This window comes from Anomaloglossus baeobatrachus, chromosome 12, assembly GCF_048569485.1.
Source record: "Anomaloglossus baeobatrachus isolate aAnoBae1 chromosome 12, aAnoBae1.hap1, whole genome shotgun sequence".
Lineage (NCBI taxonomy): Eukaryota > Metazoa > Chordata > Amphibia > Anura > Aromobatidae > Anomaloglossus > Anomaloglossus baeobatrachus.
In genome coordinates this window covers 12,591,605-12,600,235 of record NC_134364.1, presented here as the reverse complement: position 1 = coordinate 12,600,235, position 8,631 = coordinate 12,591,605, and positions in this window count along the sequence as shown.

Sequence of the window (8,631 nt, the reverse complement as noted above, 5' to 3'; positions counted from 1 at the left end):
CTTACCAGCTCCGTTCCAGAATGACACCATCAATGCTGGAGTGATTTTGGCATGTCTGTCTCTGGTCTCTCCGGCAGTCATGCTCTATGGCCGTGTACTGTGACAGGACAGATGTAGCAGAGCTGAATCGTTGTTGGATCCAGTGTGGATTACGTTGGACCTGGAGGGGTGTTTGGGAGTTATTAAAGTGGCGAAAGAGGGGCTTTTTACTATATTTCAAATAAAGGTGTGGTTTTATTGTTTGTTTTTTTTTGTTTTTTTTTTGTCTGGTTATTTCTTTTCACTTACAAATTAGTGCAAGCAAGTGTCTAAAATATTTCTCACCCCCCCCCCATCACTAACGTAGGGCATAGTGGCTGCTTTAGGCTGCCATTAACCTCATTACTCTGCCACCACACCAGGGCAATCGGGAAGAGTTGGGTCCAGTGTCAGAATTGGTGATCTTATAGAAGCGCCACTTCTGGGGCGGCTGTTGGCTGCTATTGTTAGGCTGGAAAGGGCCAAATAACCATGCCCTTTCCCACCCTAATAACATCAGCCCTCGGGTGCCTGCTGTACCTTGGCTGGTATCAGAAAAGAAGGGAATTTTGTTTACTTACCGTAAATTCCTTTTCTTCTAGCTCCAATTGGGAGACCCAGACAATTGGGTGTATAGCTTCTGCCTCCGGAGGCCACACAAAGTATTACACTTAAAAGTGTAAAGCCCCTCCCCTTCTGCCTATACATCCCCCCGTGCATCACGGGCTCCTCAGTTTTGGTGCAAAAGAAGGAAGGAGGAAAAGTTATAAATTGGTTTAAAGTAAATTCAATCCGAAGGAATTTCGGAGAACTGAAACCATTCAACATGAACAACATGTGTACACAAAGAACAACAGCCCGAAGGGAACAGGGGCGGGTGCTGGGTCTCCCAATTGGAGCTAGAAGAAAAGGAATTTACGGTAAGTAAACAAAATTCCCTTCTTCTTTGTCGCTCCATTGGGAGACCCAGACAATTGGGACGTCCAAAAGCAGTCCCTGGGTGGGTAAAGTAAAACCTCGTAATAGAGCCGTAAAACGGCCTCTTCCTACAGGTGGGCAACCGCCGCCTGAAGGACTCGCCTACCTAGGCTGGCATCTGCCGAAGCATAGGTATGCACCTGATAGTGTTTCGTGAAAGTGTGCAGGCTCGACCAGGTAGCTGCCTGACACACCTGCTGAGCCGTAGCCTGGTGCTGCAAAGCCCAGGACACACCCACGGCTCTGGTAGAATGGGCCTTCAGCCCTGAGGGAACCGGAAGCCCAGAAGATCGGTAAGCTTCGAGAATTGGTTCCTTGATCCACCGAGCCAGGGTTGATTTGGAAGCCTGTGAACCTTTACGCTGGCCAGCGACAAGGACAAAGAGTGCATCCGAGCGGCGCAGGGGCGCCGTACGAGAAATGTAGAGTCTGAGTGCTCTCACCAGATCTAACAAGTGCAAATCCCTTTCACATTGGTGAACTGGATGAGGACAAAAAGAGGGTAAGGAAATATCCTGATTGAGATGAAAGGGGGATACCACCTTAGGGAGAAATTCCGGAACCGGACGCAGAACCACCTTGTCCTGGGGAAACACCAGGAAAGGGGCTTTGCATGACAGCGCTGCTAGCTCAGACACTCTCCGAAGTGATGTGACTGCTACTAGGAAGACCACTTTCTGGGAAAGGCGTGAGAGAGAAATATCCTTCATTGGCTCGAAAGGTGGTTTCTGAAGAGCCATCAGCACCCTGTTCAGATCCCAGGGTTCTAACGGCCGCTTGTAAGGAGGGACTATGTGACAAACCCCCTGCAGGAACGTGCGTACCTGTGGAAGTCTGGCTAGGCGCTTCTGAAAAAACACAGAGCGCTGAGACTTGTCCCTTAAGGGAGCCGAGCGACAAACCTTTTTCCAATCCGGATTGAAGGAAGGAAAGAAAAGTGGGCAAGGCAAATGGCCAGGGAGAAAAACCCTGATCAGAGCACCAAGATAAGAATATCCTCCACGTCCTGTGGTAGATCTTGGCGGACGTTGGTTTCCTAGCCTGTCTCATAGTGGCAATGACCTCTTGAGATAACCCTGAAGACGCTAGGATCCAGGACTCAATGGCCACACAGTCAGGTTGAGGGCCGCAGATTTCAGATGGAAAAACGGCCCTTGAGACAGCAAGTCTGGTCGGTCTGGTAGTGCCCACGGTTGGCCCACCGTGAGATGCCACAGATCCGGGTACCACGACCTCCTCGGCCAGTCTGGAGCGACGAGGATGGCGTGTCGGCAGTCGGACCTGATCTTGCGTAACACTCTGGGCAACAGTGCCAGAGGAGGAAACACATAAGGGAGTTGAAACTGCGACCAATCCTGAACTAAGGTGTCTGCCGCCAGAGCTCTGTGAACTTGAGACCGTGCCATGAATGTCGGGACCTTGTTGTTGTGCCGGGACGCCATTAGGTCGACGTCCGGCCTCCCCCCAGCGGCAACAGATCTCCTGAAACACGTCCGGGTGAAGGGACCATTCCCCTGCGTCCATGCCCTGGCGACTGAGAAAGTCTGCTTCCCAGTTTTCTACGCCCGGGATGTGAACTGCGGATATGGTGGAGGCCGTGGCTTCCACCCACATCAAAATCCGCCGGACTTCCTGGAAGGCTTGCCGACTGCGTGTTCCGCCTTGGTGGTTGATGTATGCCACCGCTGTGGAGTTGTCTGACTGAATTCGGATCTGTTTGTCTTCCAGCCACGGCTGGAACGCCTTTAGGGCAAGATACACTGCCCTTATCTCCAGAACATTGATCTGAAGGGAGGACTCTGGCTGAGTCCAAGTACCCTGAGCCCTGTGGTGGAGAAAGACCGCTCCCCACCCTGACAGGCTCGCGTCCGTCGTGACCACAGCCCAGGATGGGGGCAGGAAGGATTTCCCCTTCGACAGAGAAGTGGGGAGAAGCCACCACTGAAGGGAAGCCTTGGCTGCCCGAGAAAGGGAGACGTTCCTGTCGAGGGACGTCGACTTCCTGTCCCATTTGCGGAGAATGTCCCATTGAAGTGGACGCAGATGAAACTGCGCAAAAGGAACTGCCTCCATTGCTGCTACCATCTTCCCTAGGAAGTGCATGAGGCGCCTCAGGGGGTGTGACTGACCTTGAAGGAGAGATTGCACCCCTGTCTGTAGTGAACGCTGTTTGTCCAGCGGAAGCTTCACTATCGCTGAGAGAGTATGAAACTCCATGCCAAGATATGTCAGTGATTGGGCCGGTGTCAGATTTGACTTTGGAAAATTGATGATCCACCCGAAACTCTGGAGAGTCTCCAGAGCAACATTCAGGCTGAATTGGCATGCCACTTGAGAGGGTGCCTTGACAAGCAGATCGTCTAAGTAAGGGATCACCGAGTGTCCCTGAGAGTGTAGGACTGCTACTACTGTTGCCATGACCTTGGTGAAGACCCGTGGGGCTGTCGCCAGGCCGAAAGGCAGTGCCACGAACTGAAGGTGTTCGTCCCCTATGGCGAAACGCAGGAAGCGCTGATGCTCTGGTGCAATCGGTACGTGGAGATAAGCATCTTTGATGTCGATTGATGCTAGGAAATCTCCTTGGGACATTGAGGCGATGACGGAGCGGAGCGATTCCATCCGGAACCGCCTGGTTTTTACGTGTTTGTTGAGCAGTTTTAGGTCCAGAACAGGACGGAAGGATCCGTCCTTTTTCGGCACCACGAACAAGTTGGAGTAAAAACCGTGACCCTGTTGCTGAAAAGGAACAGGGATCACCACTCCTTCTGCCTTCAGAGTGCACACCGCCTGAAGAAGAGCATCGGCTCGCTCGGGGGGCGGAGATGTTCTGAAGAATCGAGTCGGAGGACGAGAGCTGAACTCTATCCTGTAACCGTGAGACAGAATGTCTCTCACCCAACGGTCTTTTACCTGTGGCAGCCAGGCGTCGCAAAAGCGTGAGAGCCTGCCACCGACCGAGGATGCGGTGTGAGGAGGCCGAAAGTCATGAGGAGGCCGCTTTGGGAGCGGTTCCTCCGGCGGTCTTTTTAGGACGTGACTTAGACCGCCATGAATCGGAGTTCCTCTGATCCTTCTGAGGCCTTTTGGACGAGGAGAATTGAGACCTGCCCGCGGACCGAAAGGACCAAAACCTCGATTGTACCTTCCGTTGTTGAGGTCTGTTTGGTTTGGACTGGGGTAAGGATGAGTCCTTTCCCTTGGATTGTTTAATGATTTCATCCAATCGCTCACCAAACAGGCGTTCGCCAGAAAATGGCAAACCGGTTAAGAACTTTTTGGAAGCAGAGTCTGCCTTCCATTCACGTAGCCACATGGCCCTGCGGACTGCCACCGAATTGGCGGATGCTACCGCCGTACGGCTCGCAGAGTCCAGGACAGCATTAATGGCGTAGGACGCAAACGCCGACGCCTGAGAGGTTAAGGACACCACTTGCGGGGCAGATGTACGTGTTACTGCATTAATCTGCGCATGACAAGCTGAGATAGCTTGGAGTGCCCATACGGCTGCGAATGCCGGAGCAAAGGACGCGCCGATAGCTTCATAGATGGATTTCAACCAGCCGATAGCTTCATAGATGGATTTCAACCAGAGCTCCATCTGTCTGTCAGTGGCATCTTTGAGTGAAGCCCCATCTTCCACTGCAACTATGGATCTAGTCACCAGTCTGGAGACTGGAGGATCCACCTTGGGACACTGAGCCCAGCCCTTGACAACGTCCGGGGGGAAGGGATAACGTGTATCCTTAAGGCGCTTGGAAAAACGCTTATCTGGACAAGCTCGGTGTTTCTGGACTGCCTCTCTGAAGTCAGAGTGATCCAGAAACGTACTCATTGTACGCTTGGGAAACCTGAAACGGAATTTCTCCTGCTGAGAAGCTGACTCCTCAATTGGAGGAGCTGGGGGAGAAATATCCAACACCTGATTGATGGTCGCTATAAGGTCATTCACTATGGCGTCACCTTCAGGTGTATCTAGGTTGAGAGCGGCCTCAGGATCAGAATCCTGATCTGCTACCTCCGCTTCATCATCCAGAGAGTCCTCCTGCTGAGACCCTGAACAGTGTGATGAAGTCGAGGGAATTTCCCAGCGAGCCCGCTTAGGCGGTCTGGGACTGCGGTCCGTGTCAGAGACCTCACCCTGGGACCTAGGGGTCACCCCAGGAGCACTTTGTTGCTCCAACTGAGGGGGGCCTGGGGTCAATGATTCAACAGTGCCCGGGACCTGTGTTACCGGTCTGGACTGCAAGGCTTCTAGTATCTTAGCAGACCATTTATCCATACTCTCAGACAGTTTGTCAGCAAATACTGCAAACTCCGTCCCTGTCACCTGGACAGTGGTAGCAGGTGGTTCCACTTGGGCCACCAGTAGCAGAGGCTCCGGCTGAGTAAGTGCCACAGGGGCCGAGCATTGCACACAATGAGGGTCGGTGGAACCTGCCGGTAGTATAGCCGCACATGAGGTACAGGTTGCAAAGTAAGCCTGTGCTTTGGCACCCTTGCTTTTTGCGGACAACATGCTGTTGTCTCCTCTGAGTACAATCCAGGAGGGTATATAGCCAAAAATCAACAGTGTGACCGTACAGTGTAAATGTATAGCATATAAGCATATATATATATATATATGTACACTTCGGCACTCAGTGGGGCCAGCACCTCAGGTGCTGCTTACCAGCCGCTCAAAGCGGTTGTGTGATCACCAGATTCCCTGCCTGGGCCTCCCAGAGCCGTGTTGTCTCTCCTCTCCAGCGTCAGAAGTGCTGACAGGAATGGCTGCCGGCGTTCTGTGGGGAGGAGGGGGCCGTGGGCGTGCCCTAGAAAGTGCGGGAATCTGGTGCCCCACTGTGCTGAGTGAGGGGGGAGGAGGATACAAAGTATGCTCCAGCCCTCAGCGCTGACGTCCTGTGCAGCGTCCCGCCCTTCCCCTGACTGGCAGGCCTGGGGGCGGGAATATGCGATACTAGGCCGCAAAAGCCGGGGACTAAAGTTATAAGCGCGGCCGGCAAATAAGCGCGGTCGGCGTGGTAGTCCCCGGCGCACTAACACACACAGCAGTGCTGCAGTGTGTATGGCACAAGCGCTCCATGCGCGGTCCCCATGCGCGGTCCCCCAAGGGGACACAGAGTACCTCACAGTAGCAGGGCCTTGTCCCTGACGATACCCGGCTCCTGTCCAGCAGATTCCCCAGGGGCTGCGGAGGGAGCACGGTCCCAGTGTCTGGAGACCGATTAGGATCCCACTTCACCCAGAGCCCTTAAGGGATGGGGAAGGAAAACAGCATGTGGCTCCTGCCTATGTACCCGCAATGGGTACCTCAACCTTAACAACACCGCCGACCAGAGTGGGGTGAGAAGGGAGCATGCTGGGGGCCCTGTTATGGGCCCTCTTTTCTTCCATCCGACATAGTCAGCAGCTGCTGCTGACTAAGATGTGGAGCTATGCGTGCATGTGTGCCTCCTTCGCACAAAGCATAAAAACTGAGGAGCCCGTGATGTACGGGGGGTGTATAGGCAGAAGGGGAGGGGCTTTACACTTTTATGTGTAATACTTTGTGTGGCCTCCGGAGGCAGAAGCTATACACCCAATTGTCTGGGTCTCCCAATGGAGCGACAAAGAAATAGGGGGACCCTATGTCAATTATTTGATTTAGAAAAAATAAATAAAACTATATGCGTGGGATTCTCTCAATTTTTCGTAACCAGCCAAGGTACAGCTAAAGGTTGCAGCTGCTGCTGTTCCTGCGCTGGATATTGGAAAAAAAAGGGTGGGCGGGGGTGTTTTGTTTTGTTTTTTCTTCTTTAAACCCCCCCCCCCAAAAAAATAAAAATTAAACAGCTAGTCAAGCTGGCTATCCCTCTATCAAGCTATTCTGTTATGTCTTTCTATGTATTCTGTATATATACTATCTATTCTAGCTATATATCCATTATTCTATACTATCATATTTTGTTTCTCCTTAAAAATAACAAAACAAACTAACAAACGTGTGAAAAACGCATCATCATCATTACTGGGTTTTTTTTTTGTTTTTTTTTTACATTACTAAACTCTGTGACAACGTGCAGTTTCGGTTGCGGTTGGTGTGAAAAAAAAAAAAACTGCAGCGTGCGCACATAGCCTTAGAAATACTTTTTCTATACATTTCTTTATCTATGGCCGGAGTCACACTTGTGAGTGACTCATGTGTATCTCATGCAAGTCTTGCATCGCATCACCCGACACAGCCTGATGCTCTCCAGACAGGAGCGTCTCAGCTGCATAGAAATACATGCAGCCGGCCCGCTCCTGTCTGGAGAGTGTGCGGCCGTGCCAGGTGATGTGATGCAAGACTCGCAAGTGTGTATACAGGGACGGTTAGGCAGGGACTAGCAATATGCACAGAGCTGCTCGTGGTCCCGGATGTAGATTGCACCTGTCAGGTTCCCTTTAAGCACTGAGCCCAATCTGACATTGACCAGCGTCACTGAGGCAATAATTCTGAACCTCTTCATCGGATCCCAGTGATTCGGAGGTCGCTTTCTGTGACACATTTTACTTTTCATGGTAAATTTTGGCGGTTTCCTAGAAATATCGGCGCGTTTTACAAATTAGCAGCTTTCAATTTTTCTATCTTTTAAACCAGTTGGTCGTGCTGCGCAAAATCACATTTCCCATCCCCCAAACAAAAGAAACCTGACTCTTTAGGGACCTATTCAGATTTCAATGGACACTGAGGGGCCCTTATACTGGAAACTCCCCAAAAGTGACACCGGTTTAAAATCCGCACCCCTCAAATACATCAAATCTGCTGTCAGGAAATTTGTTAACCCTTCACATGCTACACAGGGATTAATGCAGGGTGGAATGAGAACTTTTTTTTGTAAATTAATATATATATATATATATATATATATATATATATATATATATATATATATATATATATATATATATATATATATATATTAAACTCTAAAATGCTGCTTTAGCCCCAAATTTTTCACTTTTACAAGGTGGATCGCATAGTTTACCTACTTCCGAGCTTACTGATACCTCACATCTGGTCAGTGACCCCCATAGTGGGAATGTCGCTGTGTAAGGAATTCATCTAGGGGTGCAGTGAGTGTTTTGTAGCTTCCACGCTGCATTTTCACTAGAGAATTAGAAGTATGCCAGTATAGTGACCAAGCATTGTGCCCCCATATATTGCAGCACCCCCCCATATATTGTAGTGCCTCCATACTTTATGCCCCCATATACTATACATTGTACCCCATATATTGTAGCGCCCTTATATATTGAACTTCCCAATACATTGTGCCCCCATATATTGAAGCTCCTCCATACATTGTACCCCATATATTGTAGTGCCCCATATATTGTGATCAGCTTCTGACATCACGCACCCCGTTAATAAAGTGCCCTCTCCCGACTACAATTATGCCACAAACATGGCCGCTTACTGGGGTTTAGGCACAGGGGGTTCAGAAGGTGGGGGGCGTTTAGATTTGGGAGTGCAGAGGTCACTGGACTTTATTTGGGTAGTGGGGGCCATATCACTTTTCCAGAGCCTTTGTTCTTCCAAAAATGCGGGACCCCCGATATTCCCAGTGACAGATGATGGACCTGAGTGGGGGCTGGGTTTGTGCAGAATACATT